Source organism: Capsicum annuum, chromosome 10 (genome assembly GCF_002878395.1).
Source record: "Capsicum annuum cultivar UCD-10X-F1 chromosome 10, UCD10Xv1.1, whole genome shotgun sequence".
Classification (NCBI taxonomy): Eukaryota; Viridiplantae; Streptophyta; class Magnoliopsida; order Solanales; family Solanaceae; genus Capsicum; species Capsicum annuum.
The window spans coordinates 103,882,756-103,900,400 of NC_061120.1; the positions used below are offsets into that span (position 1 = coordinate 103,882,756).

A 17,645-nucleotide genomic window follows, 5' to 3' on the forward strand; every position below is an offset into this window, starting at 1 on the left:
AGGAGCACCTAAATGGACACCAAAAATCATCCATACATAGCACTCCAAGGGCGCCTACTTAAAGCCATTTATTAAAGGGCCTTTTTGATCATTTCACCTTACTTTTGTAATATGGTATAAATAGAACCTTTTAGGGTTTTTAGTAGTTATATTTTGATGAATATGAAAGTGTAACACTTAGATTGTAACTAGGTTTCAACTTGAGTGTGGAATCACTCATGTTGGATTTAAGCTTGGAAATGTTGGATGCTTGGGAGGTCGAGGTCCTTCTTGTGCCAACGTAAGACATAGGTGAATTGTTGTGTGAAGTGTTAAGTGTCCAAGAGTGGAATAAGCTCTTGGGGTCTAAATATTATGCCTTCATGTAGTCTATCTATCTACCCTTTTTATTTGATGTAATCATTTTTTATTTGTTGTTGTAAACGTGGGACCTTGTTGTTATTGTGGCATCCAAAACTTGTGTCTTGTGCTTATCTTGTTCATCCTCTTATTGTTGTTTACGTCTTGTTATTTTTGTTGTTTTGGTATTATATACACCATTGTATCTTATGATTTTGAGTGTGGTCATCAAAAGGGTCCTCGGTTCTTTGAACGTGTGGACTAATTTTGGTGTTTGTTTCATGCGTCCTTGTTTGTATCGTATCACCTGGAGTCCAATATTATGGTTATGGTGCTTTGTCTATCTACTGGTAAATATTTTATTTCATATTCATCTAGATTGTATATTGATTTTTTTCAGCTATGTTGCTTGAACTTTTCAAAAATTCCATCACCGTGTGTTAGATCGTCCAAAAGTCTTAAAGTAATGCATTTTTCAAGGATCTCATATGAATGTGGCATGTTTTTTGACTAAGCAACATAGCGTTTTTTTACCAACCGGCCATGCAAGCCAATTGAGTTCTTTCTTTGTTGCTTTGTTATGCTCCAATTAAAAATATGTTTTTTTTCTTTATGCTTCTATTTAGGAACTACAACAAAAGAAAATTAGATGAAGCATTGAAGGTAGATCTTTTGAATCATCCCGAATACATTGAACAAAACACAACCTTAGCATTCTAAGCTTCAATTTGATAGTGGATGAACCCAGTCAAAAATGGTCAACCTTCAGCTCATGATGTTTTTATTGGTAACTGGAAGCCCACGAAAAATGATACCTTGTCTAAATGAATTCCCAATTTTGGCACTACTATGAACATCCTCTACAGTGACAATGTTTTGTAACCAAGGTGATGTTGAATCTATGAACAAAATTATCTCACACTACTTGTGTTTCCTTAACTTGATAGGTGTTGGTCGAGCGGATGCAGGGCCTCACGAATTACTCACTTGCGCGGAACAAAAACCTTTCAATCCATATTGTTTCCCAGTTGCTGCTTCTTGAGGCTTATGGGATCTTTGACAGCCAGCATTTTCTATTTTTATCATCGACTTTTTCACTATGAAAGTACAAAATTCAACTTTGAGCCTCATATTTAATGGAGGAGTATTTTTTTTATCATTTTCTATGTACATTAGACTAATGGAGCAGAAATAAAATATCAATCTCAACTTCATTAACAACATAAGTCATTCACTTCATTGGAAACTCTTCAACTTCATTAACAACATAATATAAACACTTCTACTTTATTACAACCAACAAAATAGACTTACTTCAATATAATTTCTCCTAGCATAGACACGAACGTCCATTCACTTATGATTCGTAAAACATACACAAAGAAGAAAACACATGACACAAAAATGAAAACTTTTAACTTCTTGATTTTCTTCTCCAAAATGAGAACTTTGACAGCTTTTTGGGCTGAAATAAGCTTTATTTCTTCTCCAAGCCGTAAAATTAAGAGCATTGAGTCCACAATAGCATCTTCTTGAATTCTGAGTTTCAAATGAATTGATTGAACCTTCCAACATTGCTAAACATTTAGGATGAAAGAAAGCTTTTATAAGAAATGTAAAGTGCAATATGCTAGAGTAGCATCAACATTATCACTTCTCATAATTGCTTCGGCAACCTTATCTAGCCATTGATATTCAATGGCCATGCCAATGGCTTGTTGACACTTGTCATTCTTGGTACACATAAGTCAAAATATGGCAATTATAAAACAAAAGGAGCATCCAGAATATAATATGAGACTTTTAGGTTCAGATTCTTATTCTTCCATGACAAAAGATGAAAATGTACTTACTTATCAAGCATTCTCTCCATAATAGCATCCAACCTGTGATCCAGCTCTGTGGCTTCATCATTTGACTCTTCTTCCTTAATTTTATGGATTGTATACTCATCCAGGGATTTAGCTGAAGCAAGGAAAGGAAGTATATTATAAATCCAACAATATTGAGTCAATAATTGACAAAAAAAAAGTAAATCTAAAAGAAGTTGACAGGTTGTAGTATAACAACCAAGTGAGCATAATTTTTTGTTTGAAATTTCATCCAACTATTATAACATGAACCAGTTAATTTATTTTACTCCTTACTCCAAAATAAAGAATTGATTCTCAAGTTTCACATGATTTCTCCCTAGTTTTCAGTGATATGACACAATAGTTCACTTTATGGACCCACCTATACAGAATGAACTCAAAAGATACGGTCTAGAAGTAGGAATCGACAATAATCATCTGTAAGAACAATTACAAGAATATGGATATTGAGTGAAAAGTATTGAAAATGCAAATTCATTAAAAGAAACATATGAATCTTTGGAAAGAAATTATGAAAGATCCAAATTAATCAGAACAATATGATCACATATGAATTTATAGCAAGAACTGTATGAACATAGACGAAATCCTTAGAAAAGTCAAAAAGAGAGCCAGCTCCAATGGCGTATGATAATAAGTCAGAATCCTATATATTTTCTAAAAGGTAGGTAAAGACATCAATTTTAGGTGACCACCACTCCAAAAATGAACCCTATATTGATTTTTTCAGAAGAACCCTAATGCATCGATTGAGCATCAAGGACTGAATGTGACAATCAATCCAACAAGTGATTTATACCATAAGCAGTCGTGGGGAACCTTAGAATATGACAGTCGATCTTTCCCTTTCGAATTAATTCAAACAACAGTAGTAGTGAACACCATAGAATGAAATTTTTCTTTTAGGAGATAGAAAGAACAAGGGACAGAGAAAACCCCGATTCTTTTACCTTTGTTATTTCACTTTGGGTTGGGTTATTTAATTATGATTTGGTTTGGATTATAATTTGGATTTAGAAATTAAAGATAACGTGGATGGTGATGTGGTTGGCCACGTGGCCTTTTTTATCTAGGTGGCATGCTTGGTGGAATTCTATTAACGTGAAGGACATTGTTGAGCCAAATATTTAATGAAGGGGTATTTTTGAACCAAAAAACTAATGAGGGGTATTTTTTATCCATTTTAGATAGTTTAGGGTATTTTTGACCCTTTTCCTTTAATTAATGAAGAAAAATAGAGTTGAGTTGTCTTTTCTTCAAGTATGAGTTAACAATTTTGAGATGCTTAAAAAGAAAGTTTGTGGTATTTTGTTCTCTTGGTATGGTGGTTGTTGAATTTGTGGTATATTTTCAGTGAAATATAAATTTATTGTTGTTGTTGTGCTCAAACATTGTTGTAAAAATAGTAAAGCTTGAATTTTTTTTTGAAATCTGTTGTGACAAAATTCAACAACTGTTGAGATTATACCATATATTTTGGTGAACACTTGAATATTTACTTGTGACTATATTTTATGTTCTTAAATGGGTTTAAAAAGTTAGGATTTTCAACAAAATATTATGCACGAAGCGCACAGGAGCACCCCACGGAGACTCACTTGGGCTGATAAAACCCTTATCCAAAAGATTTTTCAACTGCTCCTTGAGTTCTTTCAACTTAGCCGTAGCCATTCTGTAAGGACGGATAGAAATAGAGAGTACCTAGAAGAAGATCAATCCCAAAATCAATTTTCCTAGCGGGAGGAATACTAGGAAGATCATCAGGGAACACTTCAAGAAATTCACAAACCATAGGGATAACCTGCAAAGAATAACCTTCGAATCTAGAATCTTTAACATGCACTAGGTGATAGAGGTACCTTTAGAAACCAATTCTCAGGCTCTAAGATACAAAATAAACTTTCCCTTAGGTACTAAGGAACTTCCTTCCCACTCGATCATTGGTTTATTTGGGAAATGGAATTGACTCTTTGAGTCCGACAACCAACCGACATATAGCACGAATGCAACCAATCCATCCCCAAATTTACATCAAAGTCTAACATGTCCAACTATATCAGATCTACCAAGGTATTATTACCATAGATCGATATCACACAACCCCTATAGACCCTTCTATCCATGATGGAGTCACCCACCAAGGTAGACATAAAAAAGGGGTCTGAAATACACTCAGGGTCAAACCAAAATGGATGGCCACATAAGGGGTCATATAAAAGGGGGTGGCCTGGGATCAAGTGACAATATACATCACAAGACAAGAGTTTGAGCGTACCAATAACAATATCATAGGATGCCTTAGAATATTGACAGGTGGCAAGAGCATACAGACGATTCCGTCCAGTGCCGGAGCCAGAAGAAGAAGTAGCACCCTTTGGTGCAGGAGCTAATAAAGTAGCAACAAAAATCTTATTTTCTCAAGAAGCAACCTTAGAAGGAAAATCCTTCTATATATGGCCAGTTTGAACATATTTAAAGCACTTGTTCCTCCCTTCTTCGCAAACACCACGTTGTCCTAACCATAAAATCTACAAGGAGGATATGACGGAGCTGACTAAGCCCTACTAGCTTGATATTGGGCTTCTGGTTCTCTAAACCCACCATCATACTAAGAATGATGATTTTCCGAAGGCTTCAGATAAGGAGCACTAGCCATTGAATAGGAACCAAAATTTCCCCACTTCTTCTTAGACCATTTTCCACTGTCTCTACCACTCTGTTGTTGACCTTCACCCTGATCCAAATATCAAAACTTCTTATTTCGTCTTTTACTCATCTCAACCTACTTCTTCTTTTCCACTTTAACCTATTGCATGTACACCAAAAATTAGAGATGTCCATGTCCCTGTTTAATAAAGTAGCTCTGCATTCCAACACCAAATCACGAAATAATCCCAAAACATATTTCCTCATTAAAGCTCTCTTAGAGGACAGCAACTCCGAAGCATAATAAGACAGCTAGTGAAACTTCAAGGTATACTCCTACTGTGTCATCCTACTTTGCTGAACAAATTTATGAATTCCTCAGCCCTTGCCTCCCTCAACTCCTGAGGAAAGAATTGATCAAGGAAAATACTAGAGAAATCATACTATAAAGCAGACTTAGCATCATCGCCCCTAAGATTCTCCCACTCTTCATACCTTGGTATGCTACATCTTTCAACTAATAAGCTACAAACTCTACACCCACCACACTAGTAACATGCATAACATGGAAGATCTTTTCTATCTCATCAATGAAATTTTAAGGATCTTCCTCAATCTTAAAACCAGAAAAGTAGGAGGAATTAACCTCATAATTTAAACAACTTTAGTGGCCTCAGAAGATGGAGCAACAGAAGTAACCCGCTCAGTTTGGGAGGCCACCAACTTGTAAGCAAGTGAATCGAATGGCGAAACTCAACAATAAACACATCATCTTGAGGTGCATGGGAGGGATAGAGGGAACAAGGGAGATCCATCAGGAAAATCACAAGCAGCACCCTAGATCGGATCTGAACTCCTAGAGTAGGAAGAGCTCCATCGACATTGTCCTCAGATGGGATAGAAGAGTTTCCACGAGCATCAGGTCTTCTAGGAGGCATGATCTAAAAAGCGAACATACCAAAATTAGAGAAGATTTAAGACCTTCGTATCTATAGGTCAAAATAAAACAAAAAGAAAGAAAAATATTCCTAAATACCTTGTAGCCTCTCCCTTATAAGTACAGCATGCTACACACCCATAAAAGAAACTTTACTTGACACATTTTTATGGACACAAAATGACACCAAACCTAGGCTCTAATACCATCTTTGTCATGACGCAAACCAGGGCCTGGCAATGATGGGTATTCAAGTCCCACATGGACCAGATACCACCCCCTGCACCTAACCAAGTGAACATAACATCCCTAACATTGGATGAATTTCGAACATATAACAAGAGTTAGCACATGGTAAAATTAAAGTATAAAAGATAAGTCTATGATTGATAATCAGTAATCAACCAAAATCACTGACCAACATCACCCTAAGTCCACAGTAATCCAACAAAGTCTCTAAGCAAAGAAAACCAAAACCAGTCTTGGTCAGGACATATCCCCGACTCTGATAGATGCAAATAAAAATGATAATGTTAATGATAATAAAAACTCTTAATTCTAATCTATGATAATAATGGGTAAAATGTCTAAGTATTTCAGAGAAAGAAAGCTCACCTTTCACCATAATAAATCAATAAAATAAGTTAATCCACTTAGCTCTATGCAAGAAAAGTAGAGGTATCTCTGGTGCCTACATCGCATGGGGATATAGTGTTCGGAGATGGTTAGCAGTTAAAGAACTGGCATGTAACTCAGAGATATGGGATAAAATAATGCCATGAATATTAATTCAAAACCAGTCCAAAATCTAATACACATAATCATATGTAAATACATGTATATACTGACATGTTGGGGTTGGGAATAAGGCTTAGCATGCACTTTACAAACTTTAGCCTAGATTGTGTAGCTCAACCATCATAACATAAGAAGGCACCCACATGCTATATGGGGCCAACTCTCTCCCAGCTAGTAGGCCCCAAGTATGTGTGGCTACATGAACCAAAGGGTATACATATGCACTATGGGGACTCGAACCTCCCGGTATATCAGGGTGACATAAGTACCAAATTATGTAAATAATATGGGGGACTTGAACTACCTAATATGTGATAAAGAGGACTCAAACCACCTGGTCATATAGACCCCCACATCGGCAATTGCGGTTTCCATTATTGGTCCCTTGAGACCTCCACTTTCATGACTCAGCTACACAACCCTCATAAAGCCTAATTAAAACAAATATCACACATTCTTATTCATTAAACCATGATACACATTCAGGCATACATTGTTGGCATCATCATACCAATTATACTTGCAAGGTAACATTAACATGCCAAATCAATTATCATCATTTAGGGGAATTCATACCCCCCTCCCAGTTCAATCATAAATCAGCTTGTGGAATTATACAACCCTATAAGGTTCAATTCCAAAATCATTATGCTTTATTAGCTTTTCACATTATGCAATACTTCAAAAATAGTTGAATATGCATACTTTTCATATTCAAAACCAATTTCACAATATGGGGTTGAGATCAAAGCCACTTCAAAAGTCATAAGTTTGATGAAAATTACAATTCCCTAGTCCATTTACCATACCTATGCATCCACAAGTTTAAAACCATAATTAAAGCATGAACAATCATATGTAAGCCAAGAAATATTGTCCAATCAATAAGCATTCAAAACCCTCACTGCTTGTTTCAAAACCAACATCAATATCTCATGAACAACACTTCAAATTACATGCTTTTACAAAATTAGCAATTAAGGAAGATTAACATGCCTAAAATATATGGAGATAATTCTACCCTTGAACCATCGGATGACTTACTTCTTGGAAACCCTAAGTATTTTGCTTAAGCTATTTGAGAGATTTTTGGAAGTATTTGATTATGTTATGAATGAGAAATAACCCCTCATAAGTGATTTATGAATGTGGAATTTTAATTGGCTATGAGGGAATTGTCTAAAGTGCCCTCAATTCAAAAATTAGAATTTAGTCATCAGTGACTATGGGTAACTATACGATTCATAAGGTTTCATTATGACTCATCACCACACATTATTAACCCTATGACTCAATTTCTATGACTTATAATGGGACCTTACGACTCATAGGGTCCAATAATAGTCAACATAGAACCCCTTAGTGATAAATACTAGACATCCTACAATTCATACCCAGCGACTCATGATGACTCCTTATGACTTTTAGTAAGATATTTGTACTCAGAGAAGAACTTAGTCACACACACACTGTTTAGGCTACGATTGGGTCCCTAGGACTCATCAAGACTCCCTATGACTCATAAGGGTAAGTCATAGTCAAGGATGTGAGGGTAAAATTTTAGAAATTTTTAGGGACCAAAACCCCAGGGTGTTACATTTTGTAGTTATTTCTCTCCTCTAATTTTGAATTATTTAAATTCTACATATCTTCTTGATACAAGATGAATTTAACTCTACTCTTTTGAAATCTATGCTTCAAAAACCTCACCTAAGTATCAAAGACTTGGTCGCTCTAGAAAAGCAAGTACGTAATTGGAGGATAGCTTGGTATAAGAGAGGATCTCTATCTATTGATGTAATCCAAGGGTCCATCGAGCAACATCATATTTAGTTGATAGCTTAGAGCATAGAAGGTGCCTTGATAAAGGTGTTTGGGCTACTTTGGGCCTATAGTCTTGAGTGTTTGGCTTTCAGGTCACTTTTGTGCCCAATTAGCATTATGTTTGGCTTTTGGTCCACTTTTGGGCCCAATTAGCATTAGGGTCGCTTTTGGACTCACTTGTAATAAATTTCCTTGGCCTATAAATAGCTAAGACTCTCTTCATTCTAGGGTTCGATGATTTTGGATGAATGTACACCCGAGAGTGTTTATTGAAGTTTGTTGGGAGCTTTATTGACTTGTTATAAATGTTGGTTGTGAGTGATTAGTTTCACTCCCGATCGTCATTAGAGATTGCTGCTTATGGTAATCAATAGGAAGGTCTTCTGATTTAATATACCCTTTAGTTGCCTCTCTTTATTATTTTGTGTAAATCTATCTATCTATTTAACTTTATTCTTTACTTTTCTTATTTTGATTCTAGTGTTTTTCTTTATTTTGTCTTGTTTTCATTTTTGTTTTCTCCACGTGTATTATTTGGTATTAGAGCCGAGCTTGATTTCATTGCTCCAAAGTCAATCTTGGGTCTCGTTATCAAGAAAAATTGAAAAATTAAAAAATTAAAAAAAAAATCACTCTTCATATTTTTGGGTTTAGTTCAAATTTTGAGTCTTTGATTTTGTCGTTTTCTTGAGTATCTAGAGTTAGATTCTTGTTCCTAGCACTATTGGAATCTAAATATAAAATATGAGCTTACTACAAAGTGGGTGTCCTATCTCTTATTTGTAATTTCGAATTGGTCGTATTTCTATTATTTTGTATTTCTCTGATATCTATTTTATTATTTCTTATTCCTTATTTCTGTTATGTCATCCATCCTACTTCATGTTTCTCTATGACCTCGTATACTATTCTCTATTTTGTGTAGGGGGTCTATCAGAAATAGCCTCTCTACTTCTTCAGAGGTAGTGGTATGAACTACGTACATTTTACCCTCCACAGACCTCACTTTGTGGGAATACACTAGGTTTTTTATTGTTGTTGTTGTTTTAATCGGGGCTAAACAAGAGATTCTACCATTGTTGAAAGCTTGAGTTTGAAGAAATTGGGAGTGGGTATTAAAATCTAGATTTTTCGGAAAAGAATTTAAACTTAATAATGTATGGAACGTGGTTAGAAGGTTGAAAAGTGTTTGAGTTTAGAATTTCATTGCATTCCGTTCAAAGGAGAAGGAATTGAAAATTTTTGTGTTCTTGGTATTATGGGGTGATACAAGTACCAAGTCAAGGCCTTTCACCTGAAGTCAAGCTAAGGAACTTCAGCAATTTCAATCATTGTTTATGCACTTAAAGGCGTGTGAGAGTGTGATGCATCCGACTAAGGGAGGGTACTTGATGGTTTGTGAAGAAGAACTTCGAAAGAACTACTTTCTTACATCTCATGGGTGCCTAATAGGTAATTGTGGACTTTTGTCACTCTTAAGTTACACTCAAGAGGCACCTCTTTTGAGGCTTCATTAAGGGCATTAGAGTCTTTTATTATGTAATAGTATAAATAGACATTTTAGCCTCTATTTTCTTTAGGATTTTGATGATATTGAACATTACTCTTAACTTGTATTTTTTAGTCTCTAGTTGGTAGCTTGAATCTGAAATTTGGACCTTAATACATTTGGCGTTAGTTTTTCACTTGTATTGGGTTATTTGGAAAGAAAGGTGTGCTTGAGGAAGTGTCAGTCCTTTGAGTCACCTAAGAAGGTGGATTGAGCATCCATTAGTAAGGTGTGATTGAAGATTTGATACATCTTCTTTTGTCAATCACATAGTGGAAGTAAGGGTCTCTCTACTATCTTTATGTTTATGCAATTCTTTTTCTTCTTCTCCTTCTAGTGTGTTGATTTTCCCTTTGTTTGCTTACTGATTTTTGCATTCTAGTGTCAATTTCTTGCGTTTGGTAGTCTATAGGCTATCATTTGGTATCAAAGCCTTGTTTAGGGTTGTTCCAACATCCCTAAATCTTGGTTTTAGTGTTTTATTAAGAAAATCTCCACAAAAAGAGTCAAAAGAATCCGAAAATACAAAAAAAAATGGTGTCTAGACTTTTGTTGTTATAGATCCGAGCTTAGCATCCTAGATCTAAACATTTTTACTTTGTTTTTGAAGTTTCTTGCACTAGATCCTTGCTCCCTAGTGCCTTGTGAGTTTAGATCTACTTTTAGAGTGAAGTTTGGTTGAGTTTGAGCTAAGATCCACCATGGCCATGGAGTTTTGAAACTTTTTGAGCTAGATCCAAATTTGGCATATTGATTTAGGCATGTTTTGTGGCTGATTTTTAGTGGGTTGAGTTTGTTTTGGTCTAAGGAACCTAGATCTTAAAAAAAATCAGATTTGGAGCTCATTTGCTTGTTGGTCAAACTTGGTCAACACTTGAATATTCATCTTGTTCATCCATAATCTTCATATCTTAGTGAATAAGAATATTCAAAGGTGTTGTTTGATCCAAAAGAGGGGAGAAAGAGAGTGAGAAAGTTGTTAGTCCAAAAGCATATTCAAAGAATATTCCATTCTTCCAAAAGGAGGAGGGGACAAGGGAACAACAAAGTACACTTGCAAGTATGGGGGGGGGGGACCATTTCATTTTCATTTCCATTTGAGACTTGAAAGGACCCTAATTTGCTTACTTACCCCTTCAAATCCAAAAACTCTTCTTCCCCAAGGTATTATTTGGACGAAACAAGGTTTTGAAAAATTGAAAATTTTGAAAAGTGACAGCTAAAATTCATCTCTAAAATTAGATTTCCTAGTTTCTAATTTTTTATTCTAGTTTCTTTAAAGTTAATTCTACCCCTAATTAGCAAACTAGTAAGTACCTACTAGGTTGGTAATTAGTCTAGAGTTCATTTATTTCGTGACTTCGGTTTTTGTGTGCTTTTCTCGTTTTTAAGTCATAGTATTTTGTTGGTTCAAGTCCATGCATCACTTAATTTGAGTCGTTTCAAACAAAGATCGAGTCCGGACCAAAGCTTCTCACCTCTCAAGTAACTTGCCAAGTATTGCTGATTCTTCAACACTCGTGAGGCCGAGTGTGAGGTGGGGTTGAGTGTGAGTGAAGTGAGTCTTTTGAACTAACTTGTTTACTCGTTTGTAGGTTCTTTTGTTTGCTGTTTTTTTCTCTTTTAGGTACATTTGACCATGGAAACCGAGGGTTCTTCACCCCAACCCTTGGGAAATGATATTATGGGGCCTTGAAGGCTCACTTTGAGGCCTTTGCCCGGGATATGAAGGGTGAAATGGATACTATGAGAAGAGAATTGAAGAGTGATAATGATGCCTTGAGGAGTGAAATGGTGACTATGAAGGGTGAAATTTCCACTTTTAGTGGAAGACTTGATTATGTTGAAAGTAGGAGGAACTCACGACCTTCTACTCCTAATCCTTACTATGCATCCTCTAGTGTCCAAGCCAATAACTCTTCCATGACTATAACACTCGAAACCCTCCACCAAATGCTTAACCCTCCAAGAGTTCCACAAAATCAGCCACTAAAACAATCCCAAACCTCTCCTAACTGTACCCTACAAAGGCTACTACATCACCAAATGAACAAAGTCCAACAAGAAGGACTTGGAACTCTAACTCCACCACCAAATCTGAACCAAATACCTCCACAAAATACCATTTACCAAATTCCAAATCCCACGGACCAAAGACCTTACCATCCACCACCTCCAATACCACAAGTTCAAGTACCACATAATCAAAGATGAAACCCACTTCCCCAAAGGCCTCAAATCTGAAATCCACCCATCCAAATTGAGGATTATAGTAGAGAAGAGCTAGAAGGCTATGAAGTTCCTCACGATGATTATTGGTTTGATAAGGGATAGAGGGGAAGATATGAATAAAGGGGACCTTATGGTAGATTCTGAGGCCAAGATGCAAGGCATGGGCATGGTGATCAACCAAGAATCTGAGACATTGGCATTAATTCAATCAAGGTTAGCATTTCGATCTTCAAGGGGGAAAGTGATCCCGAGGTGTACTTAGCTTGGGAATCTTCTTGTGAAACGTTGTTCCATGTGAATGACTTAAATGAGGAGAAGAAAAGTTGTTATGCCATTGCACACTTTGAAGGATGTGCCAACACTTGGTGGGATTACGCTAAGAGGTTCAGAAATGTCTTGATTGGTGGCCAACCACCTCTTTGGGAAGACTTAAAAAGAGTAATGAGAGAGAGGTATGTACCGGAATAATATAGACATGAGATTCTTGCCAAGATCTATAAATTGAGGCAAGGAAGCAAGAGTGTCATGGCGTACTATGACGAATTTCAGCAACTCATTTTGAAGCTTGATCATAGAGGTAAAGAAGTCATGCATGACGTCATTCATTTCAAAGTGGGGTTGAACAAAGACAACTCTTCTCGAATGACTCTTATTAAGTTCAAAACCGTGGTTGAGGTCTTTAAAGAGGCCTTGGAAATTGAAAAAGAGGACAAAAAAATATGCAAGCCAAGACCTCAAACACCCAATTTGAGTAGGGTCCATTCTAAAGGTACAAATCAGAAAGCTTCGGGTTTAGGTAAAGGGAAGGAACCCTCAACTTTTGTCAATCAATCTAAGGTCAAACAAGTGCCAAGATATCCCACAAGAACTGAAGGTAACAAACTTCCTACTCCTAATCCGAAAGGTCTTCAATGTTTCAAGTGTCAAGGATGGGGTCATCGACAAGTGAGTATACTACTTATAGAAATATGATCCTAAGGGGCGGTAGGTTGTATTACCTAGGTGAGGACTTTTATATTGAACCCAAGGTTTATTAGGTTGGTTCACAAGATAAAGAGCCTTGTGATGGTGAACCCGAGGCCACTTGAGATGATTGTGAGAAAAAAGACACTTGGCCACAAAATGGAGAGTGTCAAGTTCCTAATCATGTAGTGAAGAGGGGTATGGTGAGTAAATCACTAGAAGATCCAATACAAAGAGAGAATTTGTTCCACAGTAAGTGCTTGATTAAGGAAGGAATATGTACTATGTTGATTAATGGTGGAAGTTGCTCAAATGTTGCTAGTTCTACAATGGTGGATTTCTTGAAACTCCCAATCACCCCTCATGATAATCTCTAAAAACTACAATGTCTCAATGAATGTGGTGAGTTAAAAGTGACACAAGAATGCATGATCAAGTTCAAGGTAGGAAAAGACAAGATGTGTTGTGAAGTCATTCCAAAGCAAGTGTGCCATTTGTTACTTAGTAGACCATGGCAATAGGACAAATATACCAAGCATGATGGAAGGTTGAACACTATTCACTTGTGAATGGTGGGAAGAAGTTCACATTACACCCACTTTCACTCTCAAGTGAATGAATTGCATCAAAGGTTAAGAGAGTTGAAAGAAAAGGGAAGCAAAAGGCTAGAACCCAAAAAGAGGAAAAAGGGGGAGGTCTCGGGTTCTACTTCTTATAAAGGACAACTTTTTGATTCTAAGGGTCAAAAAGGTCAAGGACCCATGGTTATGTTGGCTAGGAGGAAGGATTTGTTTAAGGATCAAGACATGGACACTCTTATGTTCCTCCTAGCTTATGCTCTTAATACAAAATTTTCTCTTCTTCTTCTTTTTCTTCTTTTTCTTTTTATTTCCCCCTTCTATTTCACTTGTTTTTCAGGAGTTTGATGATGTATTTGATCAAGAATTGCCGCAAGGGTTGCTCCTAATACGGGGAATTGAGCACCAAATTGATTTGGTGCTCGGTTCACAACTTCTAAACAAACTAGCCTATTGGAGCAATCCCACGGACACTAAGGAGATTGAAAGACAAGTTGAGGAGCTTCTAATTGAAAGACAAGTTGAGGAGCTTCTAAATAAAGGCTACATCAATGAAAGCTTAAGTACGTGTGTTGTCCTAGTGCTTTTGGAACCAAAGAAGGACGGAACTTGGCACATGTGCGTTGATTGTAGGGCCATCAACAAAATCACTATAAGGTATCGTCATCCTATCCCTAGGCTAAATGATATGTTATATGAGCTCCATAGAGCTTGTATGTTTTATAAAGTCGATCTTAGGAGTGGCTACCACCAGATTTGTATGTGACCCGGTGATGAGTGAAAGACCACAATCAAGACTAAATTTGGTCTATATGAGTGGTTGGTCATGCCTTTGGCCTTACCAATGCTCCTAGCACATTTATGAGGCTAATGAATCATGTAATGAATCCTTATATTGGAAATTTTGTGGTTGTCTACTTTGATGATGCGTTGGTATATAGTAAGTTTATTGATGAACATGTGAATCATTTGAGATATGTGTTTGATGTGCTCCGAAAGGAGAAGTTGTATGCCAACATGGAGAAGTGTTCTTTTAGAGTTGATAAAGTGTTATTATTGGGTTTTGTTGTGAGTTAAAGGGATGTTGAAGTGGATGAATCTAAGATAGACTCTATATGAAGTTGGTCGACCCCTAAGACTATTGGAGAAATCTGAAGTTTTCATGGGTTGGCAAGCTTTTATACGAGGTTTGTCAAGGGTTTTAGCTCCGTAGAAGCCCCATTAATCGAAGTTATTAGAAAGGACCAACCCTTTAAGTGGGGTGAAGAGGAATCTAAGGCTTTTGAGGCCTTGAAAGCTTTGCTCATTTCGGCTCCCTTGTTGCAATTGCCCAATTTTGATAAAACATTTGAGGTTGAATGTGATGCAATTAAGGTTGGTATTGGGGCTGTTTTGATGCAAGAAGGCAAGCTCGTTGCTTATTTTAGTGAAAAACTCAAAGGGGCAACTCTTAATTATTTGACTTATGATTTGGAGTTGTATGCCCTTGTTAAAGCCTTGGGTAATTGGCAACATTATTTATGGCCTAAGAGTTTGTGATACGAATGGATCATGAATCGTTGAAACACCTTAAGAGCCAAGACAAGTTGAATAGGCTCCATGCTAAGTGTATTGAATTCATCGAGACTTTCCCTTATGTAATTCATTACAAAAGGGGAAAGAAAAATATGGTAACCGATGCATTATCTAGAAAGCATATGCTTGTTGCTACTTTGTCTTTGAAGTTGATGAGGTTTGAGATCTTACGGATGTTGTATCCTGAGGATCCTATCTTTGCTCCTATTTATAGGGAATGTAAAGAGTGAGGAAGGGATTGATGGCTTAAAGAGAATGGTAATTCCTCCTACTCTCGGTTTGATGGTTATTTGTTCAAAGGGAGGAGATTGTGCATTCCTTCTACTTCATGGAGGGAATTGTTTATGAGGGAGGCTTCATGGGATATTTTGGGGTTGATAAAACCTTTGGTATCTTAGAGGACCAATTCTATTGGCCAAAAATATGCAAAGATGTTGCTAAGATTTATGGCCAATGTATGGATTGACGTAGTGAAAAATCTCTCTTCCTACCTCAAGGATTGTACACCCCACTTCCCACTCCCCTTAGCCCTTGGTTAGATATATCCATGGACTTTGTTTTGGGGCTGCCAAGGACTAGAAAGAGTTGAGATAGTTTTTTTGTTGTCATTGATAAATTCTCCAAAATAGCTCACTTCATTCGTTATGCCAAAACCGAGGATGCCCTTAGTGTAGCTTCTTTATTTATTGAGCATGTTGTAAAGCTTCAAGGGATCCCAAAGACTATAGAGAGTAATAGGGACTCAAAGTTCCTAAGTCTTTTTTGGAAGTCCATGTGGGGTAGGCTTGGTACGAAGTTGCTTTTCTCAACCTCTTGCCACCCACAAACCGATGGCCAAACGGAAGTAGTAAATAGGACTTGTGTTTTATGCTACGGACTATGGTTAAAGGTAAAATGAATTCATGGTAGGACCACCTACCTTTGGTGGAATTTGCATACAATATGGTGGTTCACTCAAGTACAAGAATGACTCCCTTTGAGTGTGTCTATGGAATGAACCCCGGTACCCCTTTGGATTTAACTTCTTTGCCTAGTGAACTTGTGAATACCTTAGATGGCAACAAAAGAGCCGAGGCAATGAATAAAATGCATGAGAAGGTGAGGCTAAAGCTTGAAAAGAAGAACCAAGAGATTGCAAGAAAGGTGAACAAGGGTAGAAAAAGGATTGTGCTTGAACCTGGAGATTGGGTATGGGTACACTTGAGAAAAGAGAGGTTTCTGAATCAAAGGAAGGCCAATGTTATGCCTCAGGGATACAGACCCTTCCAAGTGCTTAAAAGTATCAACGACAATGCCTATCAAATTGATCTACTCTCGGATTATCAAGTACATTCCACTTTCAATATTTGTGATCTTTCGCCCGTGGACACTCTTAATGTTGATGAAGCCGCAAGTTTGAGGACAAACTCTCTTCAAGATAGAGAGGATGATAGAAGTGCCAAGTCAAGGCCTTTCACCCGAAGTCAAGCTAAGGAACTTTAACAATTTCAATCATTATTTATGCACTTGAAGGCGTGTGAGAGTGTGATGCATCCGACTAAGGGAGGGTACTTGATGGTTTGTGAAGAAGAACTTTGAAAGAACTACTTTCTTACATCTCATGGGCGCCTAAAAAGAGGGGTATTGTGTACTTTTGTCACTCTTAAGTTACACTCAAGGGGCGCCTCTTTTGAGGCTTCATTAAGGGCATTAGAGTCTTTTATTATGTAATAGTATAAATAGACATTTTAGCCTATGTTTTCATTAGAATTTTGATGATAGTGAAAATTACTCTTAACTTGTAGTTTTTAGTCTCTAGTTGGTAGCTTGAATCTGAAATTTGGACCTTAATATATTTGGAGTAGGTTTTTCACTTGTATTGGGTTATTTGGGAAGAAAGGTGTGCTTAATAAAGTGTGAGTCCTTTGGGTGACCTAAGAGAGTGGTTTCATCTTCCATTAGCGAGGTGTGATTGAAGATTTGATACATCTTTTGTTAATAACATAGTAGAATTAAGGGTCTCTCTACTATATTTATGTTTATGCAATTCTTCTTCTTCATCTCCTTCTAGTATGTTGATTTTCCCTTTGTTTACTTGCTGATTTTTGCATTCTAGTGTCAATTTAGTGTGTTTGGTAGTCTATAGGCTATCATTGGAAAGATTCATATCTTCAAGTTGAATATTCAACAAAAAATTGGTGTTTGATCCAATAAAAAGAAAGAAAAAGCATGAAAAAGTGTTTGTACAAAATCATATCCAAAGTACCAAGGAAATCCAAGAGAAAGGGACCAAGGGGGTCCACAAAAAGGCATTTTTGGTGTTTTACAAGCTGAATTCAACCCATCTGCCT

The 17,645-nt window shown here is 36.8% G+C and overlaps 1 pseudogene; it reads left to right on the plus strand.

The window, feature by feature from the left end:
- Positions 1–1,399, plus strand: part of LOC107844299 — a 58,912-nt pseudogene extending 57,513 nt beyond the window's left edge.
- The last annotated feature ends 16,246 nt before the right edge of the window (positions 1,400–17,645 follow it).